Below are 15,378 nucleotides of genomic sequence, written 5' to 3' on the forward strand. Positions count from 1 at the left end.
CGACTTTGTGGGTTTAAACAGTGCAATTGAATCGCTGGCACAGGGGGAAAGCTGCTTTGTGCAAAGAAAGCATGTAGTCAAGATGGGACAGAAAAACTTATTAGCCAAAGTTGCGGTAAAGGTGGTCTAAAGGTAGGCAGTGGTGTGAGAGAAAAAGCTTTCCAATGCCTCGTCCCCTCTGATCAAATGAACAAGTGTAGATCAACACGCTGCAAAGATGATTCTCTACCTCAGAATATTTAATTTCTCTTACTTTTTTTTAATGGCAATGGCAATTAGGCAGCTAACTCACGTAGGTTTCTAATGGAGTTTACAAAGGCCCCTATCTGCCTCTTTAGGCACCTAAATACCTTTAAAACTCCATTTCCAGGCTCCTATCTGCCTCTATAGGCACTTAAATATCTCAGACTCTCCTCACACCACAAGTGAAGGACTTTGTAGGACAGGGTCGGCAACCTACGGCACGTGTGCCAAAGATGGCACGCGAGCCGATTTTTAATGGCACGCGGAGGTCCCGGCCGCCGGCCCCGCTCAGCCCGCTGCCGGCCTGGGTGAAGGGAATCCCAGGCTGGAAGGGAACCCGGCCTGGGTGAAGAGAACCCCAGGCCGGTAGCGGGCTGAGCATACTTAAGAACTGCATAGGGGAAACTGAGGAAAACATTAAGAACAGTCCCACTTCGTCACACACAGTAAAACAGGGCAGTGTCCTGGAGTTCCAGGTCGCTCATTTGCAGATACAGCAGGTTGTTGGGATTGTCCCTGGAGATGGTGAATCGGCCTTGGATCGAGCTGGCGTAATGTACAGTACTGCCGGCCCAGTAGCTTATACAAGGCTGGGGGGAGGGATAGCTCAGTGGTTTGAGCATGGGCTTGCTAAACCCCAGGTTGTGAATTCAATCCTTGAGGGGGCACTAGGGATCTGGGGCAAAAATCAGTACTTGGTCCTGCTAGTGAAGGCAGGTGGCTGGACTAAATGACTTTTCAGGGTCCCTTCCAGTTCTAGGAGATAGGTATATCTCCACATATTTATTTAGATCCACTCCAGGCCCTTGCCAGGAACCTGACAGACCCAGCTTATCCAGTAGTCTCCAAAGATGACTTTTCCACTCCCCCTCCAGACCCCACCAGCTGGACCTGGGGCCGGCCACCTGTAAATAAAGGCACTTTAAAGCATATTGATGTTATATTCAGCAACTCAATATTCTTCAGGGCACTCAGGGGAGAACATACCTTCCAGAGCTGCTACAATGAGAACGAAATGGAGACAAAGTCTCATTTTTCCTGGTTTTGGAGGGGAAACTTATCAGGTGGGTTTGGCTGGTAACTGCATAGACACCAGAGGGCTGCGGATTGTCTCTGGCTGCAGCCTGGGCAGAGAGGGACAGATTTAAACAGGAAACTCTCACCCCTATTTGAATATCCCCCACTTATAGGAGACACAAAACCTTTCCCTGAATGCTTGGAGTTATTTGGCCAGTGGCTCTAAGGGAGGGAGTCGGACTGGTGCGAACTCTGTGTCTGGGCAGCACCCAGCGAGTGCGAGGCCATCTGACCATACAGGTTCACCAAGAGCTCCCTTGAATCCCCTCCCATCCCTCCAGCTGTAAGGGCTAAGATACAGTCTGGTGAAGGGAATGGAAAGACCCACCTCTGGCATTAGGGGGCTGTGGGTCAGGCCCTTAGAGAGAAGTGAAAAGGGAAGAATCGGGGGGAAAATCTGTTTTTCTGTTGAGTCTAGAGGTGTTTGGAGCCTGATGTACCCTTTGAAGTGTGTGTTAGATCGACCCTGGCATCTTATTGTTTTTCAGAGGGATTTGAGAGCAATTCTACCCATCCCCCAACAAACAACAAAAGCATTTGCACAGTCATCACTTTTAGGCAGCTTTGGAAGCCCAAGTTCTGATTCTCACACTGAACAATTGGTCCCCCAAATATTTCTCTTGTGCAGTCTGCAGTTTTACTTCAGTGTCTGATGAGCGCCAGTGTAAGCATGTGATAGTCAAGTTGTGGCAGTTTTTATGGACACGTGATCGTATATGAATACAGAGATCTCAAACCTGACGAGAGGGTTTTTTCGCTCTGGTTGTAGATCCCGTTCCTGTGCCCAGGGCTGGATGGTTTGTGGAAGTGCTGCCCCCACGCGGCGCATGGCAGAAAGAAGATTCTGCAGTTTGAGTTTTTGTATTAGCAGTATCGGGATTCCCCTCACTGTGTCTTCGCACAGTGATACCGGGCGGTGTCCTCGGGCTTCAGGCCGGTCATTTGCAGATACAGCTCACTCTTGGAATCATCCCTGGAGATGGTGAATCGGCCTTTTACTGAGTCACTGTAGTTTATGCTAGAACCGTGAATCCGGGCGATCCACTCCAGTCCCTTCCCGGGGGCCTGACGGACCCAGTGCATCCAGTTGCTGCTCAAGGTGAAGCCGGAGGCTTTGCAGGAGAGGCGGAGAGAGTCTCCGGGCCTTTTCACATCCCCTCCAGACTCCACCAGCTGCACCTGGGACCGGACACCTGGGGATAAAGATGAATGACGGGGAACATGAGTATGTAGGGAAACAGAATAACAATCCCCTGACTATCCAACACACGGCAAGGGAGAAAATACCTTCAAACACTGCTGCAATGAGAACGACATACAACCAAAGTCTCATTGTCCCTGTGTTTGGAGAGGAGAGTTTTCAGGGGGGTTGTCTGGTGACTGCCCAGAGACAGAGGCTGCAGATTGTCTGTCCAGGTGCAGCCGTGGAAGTGAGAGAGACAGCTTTAAACAGGAAACTCTCACCCCTATTTGCATATCCCCCTTCTTATAAGTGACTCCAATTATTTCCTAGAGCGAACTCAGTTTCTTTGTGTGTGGCTGAGAGAAGGGCCAGAATCTATCTCCGGGGTACCCCGCTCTCCTTGTCGGTGTATCTGTATCTGAAGAAGGGGGTGTTTTGCCCACGAAAGCTTATGCCCGAATAAATCTGTTAGTCTTTAAGGTGTCACCAGACTCCTGGTTGTTTTTGTGGATACAGACTAACACCGCTACCCCTCTGATACAGAAGGATTAGGCTCTATCTTTTCCAGTGGGAGTCGCGTTCTGTGTCTTTCCTGCCCCCATCTCTCTCCAATCCACGTCTGCTTCTCCCAGTGCCTCAGTCTCTCTCTGAGCAGTTCCAATGACCCCGATCTTAGGACCTTTAGTCACGTGACTGTCCCCACTGACCTGAGTGCCCGCGCTGGGCTGAGAGGCCCCTGGGCAATTGCCCCCTTTGCCCCTGTCTGTCAGGGGGCCTGGCAGAGATCACTCAGCTCCTAGCGCAGGTCTGGGAGTTTCAAAGGGGCCTCATGGCTAAAGGAGCCACCTCACATCTGCAATCACAGTCCAGAATTTCTGCTGCTGTCCCAGGGGGAGGTAAAGATCCAGCTATTTAACATAGTAACCGGGGACCGGCTGCTCTTAATTACAGGAAGCTCCCAAAGGTTGGCGCTGAGGGCAGTGGGCTAGTAAGGGTACCGGGAGGAAGTCTGTTAGGGCTTATTGGGATCGTGCAGAAAGAAGCCACAGCCCCATAAAGGAGGTGTCAGGGTTCATTAGGGTCAGAGAGGGCAGGGCTGGAGACCTTGTCTGCTGGCTGCTCGCCTGGGGACCCTCATTCCCCTTTCGATAGATCTGGTCTCGGACTGATGCGCCCCAGTCATGCCATGCAGGAACAGAACGCTGTACACGCAGTGAACATATGGAATCCGCGCTTTCAAAACAACATCAGAAAGACGGAAGGGGATGTCTGGGGGCGGGGAGAGCAGGAAGACGAGGACTCTCGGCTTTTTTTTTTCTGAGAACCGGACACCAACAAACACCTTTCCAATACCGGTTCTTGCCTGTCCCTGTAATAGTGGGGAGGTGAGAGCGCAGAAAGCCTGGCAGAGCGGGGCAGGCTCCTTTCCGTGCTGTCAAACCCGGACAGCAATTACAGACATTTCCCTGACTGCGAAGAGGAGAGTCGTGCCCGCTTCAGGGGTGTCAGGGCTGTGCCTGTAGGCCGAGCATACGCCATCTAGCAAGTTGCCGAGGCAACAGCCAAGGCCCAGAGTCTGTTAAACCCTCAAGGAGTTCAAAGCTTTTCCCATCTTTTTTTCTCCAGTAACGAGTCTCGCTCCTACTCTTGGCTCCTCAGACCAAGACGTGAGATCATGAGAACTGAAGAACGGCCAGACTGGGTCCGACCAATGATCCGTCTAGCCCAGTGACAAGGGAATCATCAACTCATCCCCTGGGAAGGAGCTTTGTCTGGTATAAGGAGGGGGATACGCAAATAACGGTGAGCGTTTCCTGTTTAAATCTCTCTCTGCAGGGCTGCACCCGGAGAGAATCTGCAGCCCCCTGTGTCTGTGCAGTTACCAGCCAGTCCACCCGAGACCTTTCCCCTCCCACACCAGCGATAATGAGTCTGTGGCTCCATTTAGCTTCCGTTGCAGCCGCTTTGGAAGGTATTTTCTCCCCTGTGTGGAGAAGCGAGTCAGCGGAATGGTGTGTGGTTGGCAGTTCACACTGACATGATTTTAAGATGCGTTTATTCCCAGGTGTCCTGTCACAAGTCCAGCTGCTGGAGTCCGGAGGGAATGTGAAAAAGCCCGGAGACTCCCTCAGACTGACCTGTACCACCTCAGGGTTCAACATAGACAGCCACTGAATTAACTGGATCTGTCAGGGCGGCTCCCGGGCAGGGGCTGCGGTGGGTATCAGCAATTAGTGGAGCAACCACCTACTACGGAAATTCAGTGAAAGGGCGATTCACCCCCCGCCCCCACCCGTACAAACACTCCAGCTCACCCTTCCCTGCACGCTGCGCTGGGACACGTGTCTGTGTGTGTTTGTGAGTCTGTGTAGAGGTGAGAGATGGAGAGAGAAAGAACAGTTAGACCAGTGGTTTGCTGTGGCCAGTGCCTGTCATGCTGACTAATATTATCTTTGTTCCTTGTGATCTCCCATCTGTTGTCTCCTGTTTTTTACCTAGATAATAAAGTCTTTGGGGGCAGGGATCCAATATTAACTAGAATATTAAATGCTCTGGAACCTTTTACACTCTGAGCCTAGAGGCTTTAATTCTTTCCAGAATAAAAGACACGGCTGTGAAGGGGACGATGATCTAGTTCTAAATGTATAGATGGCGCCTCTTCGTATGAAAGACTCGGATTTTCAAAGGAACCTAAGGGAGTTAGGCACCCAAATCCCATTGGACGAATAGCTCCCATGTGTTTACTAGAGTGTTTAACTGTTTGAATAAAAGGTCCAGATTGTCAGCTGGCATACCTAGGGGTAGCTGCTATATTGAATCCAGTGGATCTGTGAGCATTGGTTCCAGTTGTGGATTTGCTCTCACCGTGTAGGTCCTTCTTAAGGCCACAACAACCGAAGCCGTGTGAAATCAGAGGCGAGAGTTTCATTGGTTCCAAAGGGCTGTAGATCATTCCCATCACCCATTTCGGTTCTCTGAGGTGACAGCCCCTGTCCAGTGATAATAATGGCCAGGGGAGTGAACGTTCCCCTTCTACCAGGAGCAGGGAAGTTTGTGTAAAAGGGCCCTGAGTGTCTGCACGGAACTCGCTTCCTCTTTTTGTGCCAGTCCCGCCCAGCTCTGTGTCACTGTGTCTCTGGCGCAGTAATAGGTGCCGGTGTCTGCAGCTGTCAGCGAGCGGAGCTGGAGATAGACTTCGTCCTTCGAGGTGTCCCTGGTGATGGTGATCCGGCTACTGAAAGCCGAGCTGTAATCTGTGGTGCCTCCGCCTGCAGTGCTCCGGATGCGCCCCATCCACTCCAGCCCTTTCCCCGGTGGCTGTCGGACCCAGCCCCAATAGTTGCTGCTGACAGAGACACCAGAAACCTTACAGGTGATACTGAGGGTCTCTGAGGGCTTCACTGCCCCCGGGCCGGTCTGGACCAGCTGCACCTGGGAGAGGACACCTGGGGAGAGGAGAACAGAGCTGACTCTCACCTGGAACCAGTGCATTCCCCACCTCGGTGTTTCTCAGGATCCCATGAAACACTCACCTGATGGGGCGGCGAGTAGGAAAAGGGAGAAGAGCAGTGACAGTGTCATGGTGACGGCTAATGGAAAAACTCCCCAGAAGGCAGGACCAGAAAGTTCTGTGTCTGGGGAGAGACTGAGGCTCCTACAACCAGGGGTTGGTATTTAACAGGAGCCCTCGGGGCAGGGATTTGCATGAGGGTTTCCCAGGGTGGCTATTAGAGGCGGCAGAGGGTGAGCGCTCAGTATATGGTGATGTCCCCTTCGGACAGGGGTCCCCTTTACACCCCAGAGAGACCACACGCTCAGCTCAGCACAGCTGTGCATTGGTCTGTCGAATTGCCTGGGGCCCTAGAGACAGGACAGGAGTGGCAGGGTCAGTTCCTAAATCACCCACTCACTCCCTCTTGCCGTTGGGTAAATCCACCTAGGCGCTCTGCGTGCACAATTCCCACTCTTGTTAGTGGGTGGTGGGTGCCCAAACCCCCTAGCCAAGTTGGTTAATTTCCACTTTTGTGACTCTGGACCTCATTTCCTCATTTGTAAAGCGGGGTTAACGAGACTTCCCTGCTTCACGTGTGGACTGAGAGGGTGAAATCCAGGACTGGTTGTGAGTCGCTGAAACGTTCCGGTGACAAGGAACAGAGAAGAACAGAGACAGGTAGGTGGCTGGGCATCCAGCCGCCAGTGAAATCCAGTGAGATTGTGGTTCCTAAATCTGCCAGGCTTCTTAAGAACATAAGAACTGGTTAAAAGATAGGAAACAAAGGGCAGGAATAAATGGTCAGTTTTCAGAATGGAGAGAGGTAACTAGTGGTGTCCCCCAGGGGTCTGTACTGGGCCCAGTCCTATTCAACATATTCATAAATGATCTAGAAAAAGGGGTAAACAGTGATCTGGTGAAATTTGCAGATAATACAAAACTACTCAAGATAGTTAAGTTCCAGGCAGACTGTGAGGAGCTACAAAAGGATCTCACAAAACTGGGTGACTGGACAACAAAATGGCAGATGAAATTCAATGTTGATAAATGCAAAGTAATGCATATTGGAAAGTATAATCCCAACTATACATATAAAATGAAGGGGTCTAAATTAGCTGTTACCACTCCAGAAAGAGATCTTGGAGTCATTGTGGATAGTTCTCTGAAAACAGCCACTCAATGTGCAGCTGCAGTCAAAAAAGCGAACAGAATGCTGGGAATCATTAAGAAAGGGATAGATAATAGGACAGAAAATATCATGTTGCCTCTCTATAAATCCATGGTGCACCCACATCTTGAATACTGTGTGCAGATGTGGTCGCCCCATTTCAAAGAAGATATATTGGAATTGGAAAAGGTTAGAAAAGGGCAACAAAAATGATTAGAGGTATGGAACGGCTTCCGTATGAGGAGTGATTAATAAGACTGGGACTTTTCAGCTTGGAAAAGAGATGGCTAAGGGGAGATATGATTGAGGTCTTTAAAATCACGACTAGTGTAGAGAAAGTAGATAAGGAAATGTTGTTTACTACTTCTCATAACACAAGAACTAGGGGTCACCAGTTGAAATTCATAGGCTAATGATGGTTTCCTCTGCTGAGTGAGCTTTATTCATGCAGTGACTGAGCTTTATTTACAATCTCTCCTTTTTTTCTCTCCCACCCCCAGGGGCCGCTCGCAGGTGGTTCTGCGCCAGTCGGGGCCAGCGCTGAAGAAGCCCAGAGAGTCCGATATGCTGCAATGTGCCACCAGCGGGTTCACTCTTAGCAGCACCTGGATGGGCTGGATCAGACAGGAGCCCGGGAAGGGGCTGGAGTGGCTGGCCAGGTTGGTCCCTCCATCCACAGTTACGCCTCCTCCTTGCAGGGGAGATCTACAGCCTTCAAGGACAGCACCACTTTCTGCCTGCACATGAACAGCCTGAAAGCCGAGGGCACCGCGGTGTAGAGACACTGACACACCCAGCGAGGGGAAGCCAGTCTGGGCTCAGACAAAACCTTCCTGGCAGCTGCAGCAGAGGCGGTTCGCCGGCTGGGGGCGCTGACCAGACACAGACAGGAAGGGACACGGTGATGGGAGCAGCGGAGACACTGGTCAGGGGAAGAAATGCAGGTTCCTGGATTATAAATATGTGCAGGGCAGCAGCATTTCTAAATGGATTTTAATTATTCACCCTGGAATTCCTCTGAACATCAGACACTGCAGTGCTAAGAGCTCTTCTGACCCCTTTTCTGTGCCAGAGACAGAAAAACACACACACACACACACACACACACAGAGTGACACATCTCAACACGTAAACACAGGAACACAGACACACCAGAAATATATACACAAACACATGCTTGCAAACACTAAAATATATACAAAGAGATATGAAAACATTCACATGCAATCACACACACACTTCGTTCTACAAGCACACATACAAACAACTACACACATAAACACACAAACACAAGCTTCCCGCACACCCACATTCGTAACTCCAAGCACTCACACAACTATATATACGTGAAAACACGCGTGAAAATACACACAGAAAAAAGCTTTCAAACAATTTCTAAGTGTAAAGGTGAAGACACTGGATTTGAAAAGACTTAGCAAATCTGCTCTTAGTTACCCTGTCCTGAATCTGGAACCCATCCCCTGCACTAAATTGAATTATTGAAGATTTCTAGTGCCTAACTGAGAACAGAATCTGACCTAACATGGAGTGACCAGTTCAACCAGTTTAGAGAGCTGGTCGACTGCCTTTACCTACCCGTTACTGCGCAGTGCATGGCGGGTGTCCATAGACCCGTTTTCCCATAGTGCTCAGCACCAAACAGAGACCCAGAATTTATTTCCAGTTATGCCACTATTTCCTCGGTGAACTTGGGCAAGTCACTTCACTTCCATGTGCCTCAGTTTCCCCTTGCAGGGCAGCCCAGAGGATTCAGGGGGCCTGGGGCAAAGCAATTTCAGAGGCCCCTTCCACAAAAATAAGTTGCAATACTCTAGTAATGTGTATTTGGAAATGTAAAAAATAACCAGTGAAATACATTCAAAAATTAATTTGTAATAATTTGAAAATACACGAAATACATTATTTAAAAACATGAAATGCTTTAATGGTATGTCTACATTTGCAATTACATAATGGGCTGTCGCTGGGTGATGGTGATGGTTGATGCCAATGGGCTGTCGCTGCCTGGGGGTGGCGCTGCTGTTGCCCAGGGCTGGGTGGGGAGCTGGGCTCTGGGTCGGGGGGTGCCCAGCTCAGAGGGGCTGGGCTCAGAGATGGGTGTCAGGGCTGTGGGGGGATGGAGTCAGGGGTGCCCGGCTCAGAGGAGCTGGGGGTCAGCGCTGTGGTGGGATGTGGTCAGTGGGGTGCCCGGCTCAGAGGGGCTTACCATGCTGCTTATCCCCGCCGCCCCCATCCCCTGGCGCCTCAGCGCGCCGCGTCCAGGAGCGGCCCTGGACGACGCTGCAGCAGCATGGCTCCAGCAGGGCCTGAGCTCCTGCAGCTCGGCTGCAGCTCACAGCCCCGCCCCCTTATCATGCGGCTCCGAGCGTCGGGAGCTCAGGCCCCACCCGAGCCACAACACTGCAGCGCTGTCCAGGGCCGCTCCTGGACGCGGCGCGCTGAGGCGCCGGGGGATGGGGGAAGGCAGGGGCGGGGGGAAGCCTCCAACATTCTCGTGGGGGCCCCTGCGGGGTCTGGGGCTAATTGCCCCACTTGCACCCCCCCGGGCGGCCGTGCATGGATCATTTCAATGTAGCCGGTCATAGCCGGGAAGGGAAAGGGGCTTTCCCTCCCTGCACCCTGGGAAATTTTCCCTCTCCAGCGGGTGGCCCAGCCCAATGGATCCCTGGGACACGACCCCTCCCCAGACACTGACCCCCCTGACTGGACGTTGCATGGCCCCTGTGCGCGTGGAACGGGGTTCCAGAGCTGAGTCCCCCCAGTCCCCAATATCCCCTCACGATAGCCAGGCCCTCAGTTCCTGGGTGAGGAAATACAGTCACTGCAGGGAGCTGGTCATTCCTCCCAGGGGTCCGAAAGTGTCAGGAGGACCCAGCGCCCTGTGCCCGGCGCTGCACAGACACACAGGACGGGACAGTCTGACTCCTGCACCCGGAGCCCTAGGGCGAGTCAGTCAGATCACTGGCAGCAAGAGAGTGGGTCTCTTATAACTCGGGGACATGCAAATGAGGGAGACAGTTTCCTGTTTAAATCGGTGCCTCTCTCTGCCCAGGCTGCACCCGGAGACACAATCCGCAGCCCCTGGGTCTGTGCAGTGACCAGCCAGTCCCCTGAGAACTTTCCCTCCAGCACCAGGGAAAATGGGATTTTTCCTCCTTGTAATTTTCGCTGTAGCAGCTTTGGAAGGTATTTTCCTCCTCTGAAGAACTGGCAGAATTAGAAGACTATTGTGTTACCGCTGTTTTTATACCGATATTAATGGTCTGTCTTTATTCGCAGGTGTCCGGTCCCAGGTGCTGGTGGAGTCCGGAGGGGATGTGAAAAAGCCCGGAGACTCTCTCCGCCTCTCCTGCAAAGCCTCCGGGTTCACCTTCAGCAGCTACGACATGAGCTGGGTCCGACAGGCTCCTGCGAAGGGACTAGAATGGGTCGCTATCATATACACCGATGGGAGTACTGCACACTACCTTGATTCCGTCAAAGGCCGATTCACCATCTCCAGGGATAATTCCAAGAGTGAGCTGTATCTGCAAATGACCGGCCTGAAGCCCGAGGACACCGCCCGCTATTACTGTGCGGGAGACACAGTGAAATGAAACCGGTTTGTGCTCATACAAAAACCCAGGCTGCGGAATCGCCCTTCTCCCAGCAGCAGCGCGGGGGCAGCAGTGACACACACACGGCTTCGGTCTCGGACAGGAGACCCGGCAACCAGGTGAATGTAACACAAACCTGCCGTCAGTTTTAACCCTTCCGTTCCTGGGCAATGTGTCTCCCCTTCCTGCCCAGAGCCCCGCTGGGCCTGCAGTGCAGAGATCCCTCCCTTCATCTGTGAACCCCAAACCGGAGTGAGTCCTGTTCTGAGGCGCTCTCCCCTCGCAGACCTGACATGTTGGCTGTCCCGGGCCCGTCTCTGTGTCAGACTCACAGGACAGCGTCTGTCAGTGTAAAGGGGACAAGCGCATTGGGGTTTGCATCAGACCCAACGGATGGAGCGAATTGCTCCTGGGGCCAAATCCTCCGCTAGTGTAAAGTCATCGCAACGGCTTCCGCTAGACTCGAGTTACTCCGGATTTACACCAGGGAGGCTCTGGTCCTTTCAGCAAACTGGGATGTTTATCGCATTAATGCAGCGGAAGGTGATTAGTTCATTATAACCGATGTGGGGCCCCTCACCGTGGCGTCTCCACCCTTCACAAGTGGTTATTGCCTTTATCCCCACAACGCCGCCGGGAGCCCGGGAACTATCCCAGCCCCTGGTTCAGAGAGGGGAGACTGAGGCACAGAGAGATGGAGGCTGGGATATGCAAATGGGCCATTCAGAGTCCGGGCGGGGCTGTGGGGCAGAGATCACCCAGCGCCTGAATAAACCCCACTCCTCTGAGCCTGGGAATGTGTCACCACCGGGACTTTCCAAAGCGGCTCGTGGGTTGTTTTCACCCAACTGACATGTGGAAATCGCAGCCCGGCCTCTCCGCTGGTGTCAATGGGTGGAGCTGAGACATCCCGACCCACAATAAAGTTCCATAATGTCACCGAGTCACCATGGAGATAACAGACCCCGCCCCTCAGCCCTCGATGACATCACTCAGCCCAGTTCAGGCACTCGGGGCATTGGGGACAGTCACGTGACTAATGGTTGTGGAAAGGAACACGAGGGGATTTAATGGGGTAGCTCAGGGAGAGGCGGCTGCTGAGAAGCAGAGGCCCGTTGGTGAGGAGTCAGGGGAGCACTAGGGTCACAGAACGCAGCTCCCACTGAGTGAGATTTGGCCCAGAATATCCCAAAGTCTTGTGTGATTTTCCCATCCTACATTAGCTACCAGCCAATTGTCACTGCCAGGCCTCCCATGGCTACACAAAGCTGAACCTCCTTCCCCTTGTACTCAGAGAGTGTCTAAGATTCTGGTCCTGCTGCCAAATCCTCGTGTCTCCCACAGTCAAACCCAAAGGCAATGAGGAATAAGGAAAGCTTTTCCCTGCCCAAGAACACGCTCTATCAGGCCAGGGAAGGATGTCTTGGGATTTTAGGTCATTTTACTTCTCCCTTAGGTAAAAGCACAAACGTGATCCCCCAGCCCAGGCACCTCACAACACAGAATAAGGGACCTCTGTCAGGGATTTCCCTACACCCCACCCCGAATTTCCCCAATACCCCCCCCCCCGCCAGTTTCATGCAGTGTTGCCAATTTAGTCATTGGTTGGAAATTTGAATTCAAATTGAAACATTAATACACACTTTAAAAGCATATACAGTGTATGAGAAAATACTTGTACCTGAGAAAGCCGAATGGGTTTGAAATGTACGAACAAAGCCTAGCTTCCTCATAGAGCTCTTAGTTATGACAATGTCGGCACATTCATTACGGCTATATTGGCCTATCTAATAACGTCAAATGATGATTTGGAAGCAAGGTCTGACCGAGCTCTCCTCTGACACCTAGTGCTGAGACAGGGGTGGGGGGAAGGCTTCAGGACCAGACTGTATTTACATGAACACACCTACTCTGCCCAGGTGTCCAACAGACAGAGCTGTCCTGCCCAAGTGATCGATTTTGGCTGGTGTTGGGTCACAAATCACTTAAGTATTAAATGTGGGGGTCATTAAATGTTGTTCTCCTCATTGTCTGAGTAAAGTACTTAGCCTGACTGAATGAGGAGGTCGCCCTCAGTGCTTAATTTCTGCTAGGACTGAGCCCCGGCACCTCTAGGCTTGGCAGTTCAGAGCCCTGGGACCTCTGGGCTGGTCACATCAGTTAGGAAAGTAACAAACTTGCTTGAACCCCGGCACCTCTTTCATTACAAATTAAGCACTGGTCACCCACAACTGAACTGCACTCGCTAAGCAGGAGGTTTGGATGCCAGATCCCAGTGGAGGGGGCGGGGAGGAGACAGGTGTTTTGCTGGGTGGTGTGGGCTCTGCCTAAGAGTCACAGGCACTATTTGACCTGCTCCTCTCACCTGTTTAGAGAGCGAGCTGATTAGGCTTCACAGAGAGTCTTTTGGTTTGTTAAGTGACCACTGCAGCTGAAATCACTGGTAATCAGCTCTAAGTGCTCAGACCTGCTGTGGGACAGTGTGTCTGTGGAAGGGACGGCCCAGCCTGCCCTAGCAGCGAGGTTCCCCCACTGAGAGCTGAAATCCCTGAGAGCCGGTGGAACCTCGAGAGACCGACTCACAGAGGTCACAGTGGCAGGTGGCAGCAGCATTGAGGATGGAGCGGTAGAGTGAACGGAGCCACGGCAAACAACAGCGGCAAGAGCATTGGACTATGTTTTAGTCACCTTGCTCCGGAATGTTAGGTTTGTGACTGGGAAACTTCTATAAATATACATTTCCTAGTAGGCCAAGATTTTTAAAATGCATTATTTGCTAAGGTCGTTATCTCAAAACATTGCAATCTCAAGAGGTCATTATCTTGGGGAGTTTATATACTAAACTTTATTATTATGATGTAAGAACGGCCATATTGGGTCAGACCAATGGTCCATCTATCCCAGTGTCCTGTCTTCCGACAGTGACTATTGCAGGTGCTTCAGAGGGAATGAACAGAACAGGGAATCATCGAGTGATCCATCCCCTGTTGCCCATTCCCAGCTTCTGGCAAACAGAGGCTGGGACACTTCAGAGCATGGCGTTGCATCCCTGCCCATCCTGGCTAATAGCCATTGATTTCCTAACCACCATGAACTTATCTAGTTCTTTTTTGATCCCTGTTATAATTTTGGCCTTCACAACATCCCTGGCAAAAAGTTCCACGGGTGACTGTGCGTTGTGTGAAGAAATACTTTTTGTTGCCCTTCTCTGTACCTTTTCCAATTCCAATATATCTCTTTTGAGATGGCGTGACCAGAACTGCACGCAGTATTCAAGATGTGAGCATACCATGGACTTATATAGTAAAAGCGGAGGAACTTGGTTTGCCTGACTGATCAGCTAAACCAATACTGACAACCTGTATGAAAAGGCTGCAAACACCAGGCCTCTGGACTGCATCAACATGCTGAAATCCTTATAAGCCAGTCACTATCAAAGCCAATTTTAGAATAACTTAATAAGGCTGTTAAGTAGGGTTACCATATTTGAACATTCAAAAAAGAGGACACTCCTCAGGGCCCCCGACCCCGCCCCAACTCCACCCCTTCCCCATTCCCATTCCAACCCCTTCCCCAAAGTCCCTGCCCCAGCTCTGCCACCTCCCTGCCCCATTGGATCCCTTCCCCAAATCCCCAACCCGGCCCCACCTCCTCCCTTGAGTGTGCCGCATTCCCCCTCCTTCCCCATCCCTCCCAGCCATGCAAAACAGCTGTTTCGCTGTGCAAATGCTGGGAGCTGGGGGAAAAGTGGGCACTCTCTCGAGTGATCAACATTCACTTTCTTTCTTGAATGATCAACTCTTCTTTGGGGAAAAATAATAATGGCAAAATCCCGGACATTTTTAGATATTTAAAAATTCCTCCTGGATGGCGATTTAAGAACCAAAAAGCCGAACATGTCCGGGAAAATACGGACATATGGTAACCCTACTGTTAAGAATGCTGGTGACACAACTCAGTTTATGTGAACCAACATGGCTGTTGCGTCATACTTTCTATTTCAGCAAGAAATACCACACACTACAAACTGGAGGCAGGGCCGGCTCTAGGCACCAGCAAAGCAAGCAGTTGCTTGGGGCGGCACATTTGCAGGGTTGCAAGAATCCAGCATGGGAGCTGAGAACCAACAGGGGGCCCTGGGAGCTGTAGTTCCTTGATTAGCTCCCTGCCTATAGAGCCAGCCCTGGAGCAGGGAAAGAACTACATTTCCCAGCATTCCCTCGGCCACAATTAACAGAAAAGGGAGGGGGAAGGAGTGTGGAACTGAAACCTCATGCTGCAGCTTGCTGTGAATGGTAGGGACAGAGCCAGCTCTAGGTTTTTTGCCGCCACCCCCCCCCCACCCCAGCCCTGGGCTCCCCCCACACCCCAGTGTTGCCCCAGCCTTGGGCTCCCCCCCGCCCACACCCCCTGCCGCCCCAGCCCTGAGCTCTTCCCCCACTGCACCCGCACCCCCTGCCACCCCAGCCCTGGGCTCTCTCCCAAAGAAAGAATTGGGTGGACTAAATGGACATTGCACCTCTCTATCTGAAGCCTAGCAAGGGAGGTACGTGGAGTACAGGAGTGCTCAAGCTCAGTTTAGGCAGCTGTAACTTCA

General features: G+C 51.7%; 1 gene segment (V, D, J or C); it reads left to right on the top strand.

Annotated features, from left to right (window-relative positions):
• Positions 1–15,378, top strand: part of LOC122173242 (Ig mu chain C region secreted form-like) — a 1,717,225-nt gene that overhangs the window by 1,496,110 nt on the left and 205,737 nt on the right.

The sequence above is a fragment of the Chrysemys picta genome, chromosome 13 (genome assembly GCF_011386835.1).
Source record: "Chrysemys picta bellii isolate R12L10 chromosome 13, ASM1138683v2, whole genome shotgun sequence".
Taxonomy (NCBI): Eukaryota; Metazoa; Chordata; order Testudines; family Emydidae; genus Chrysemys; species Chrysemys picta.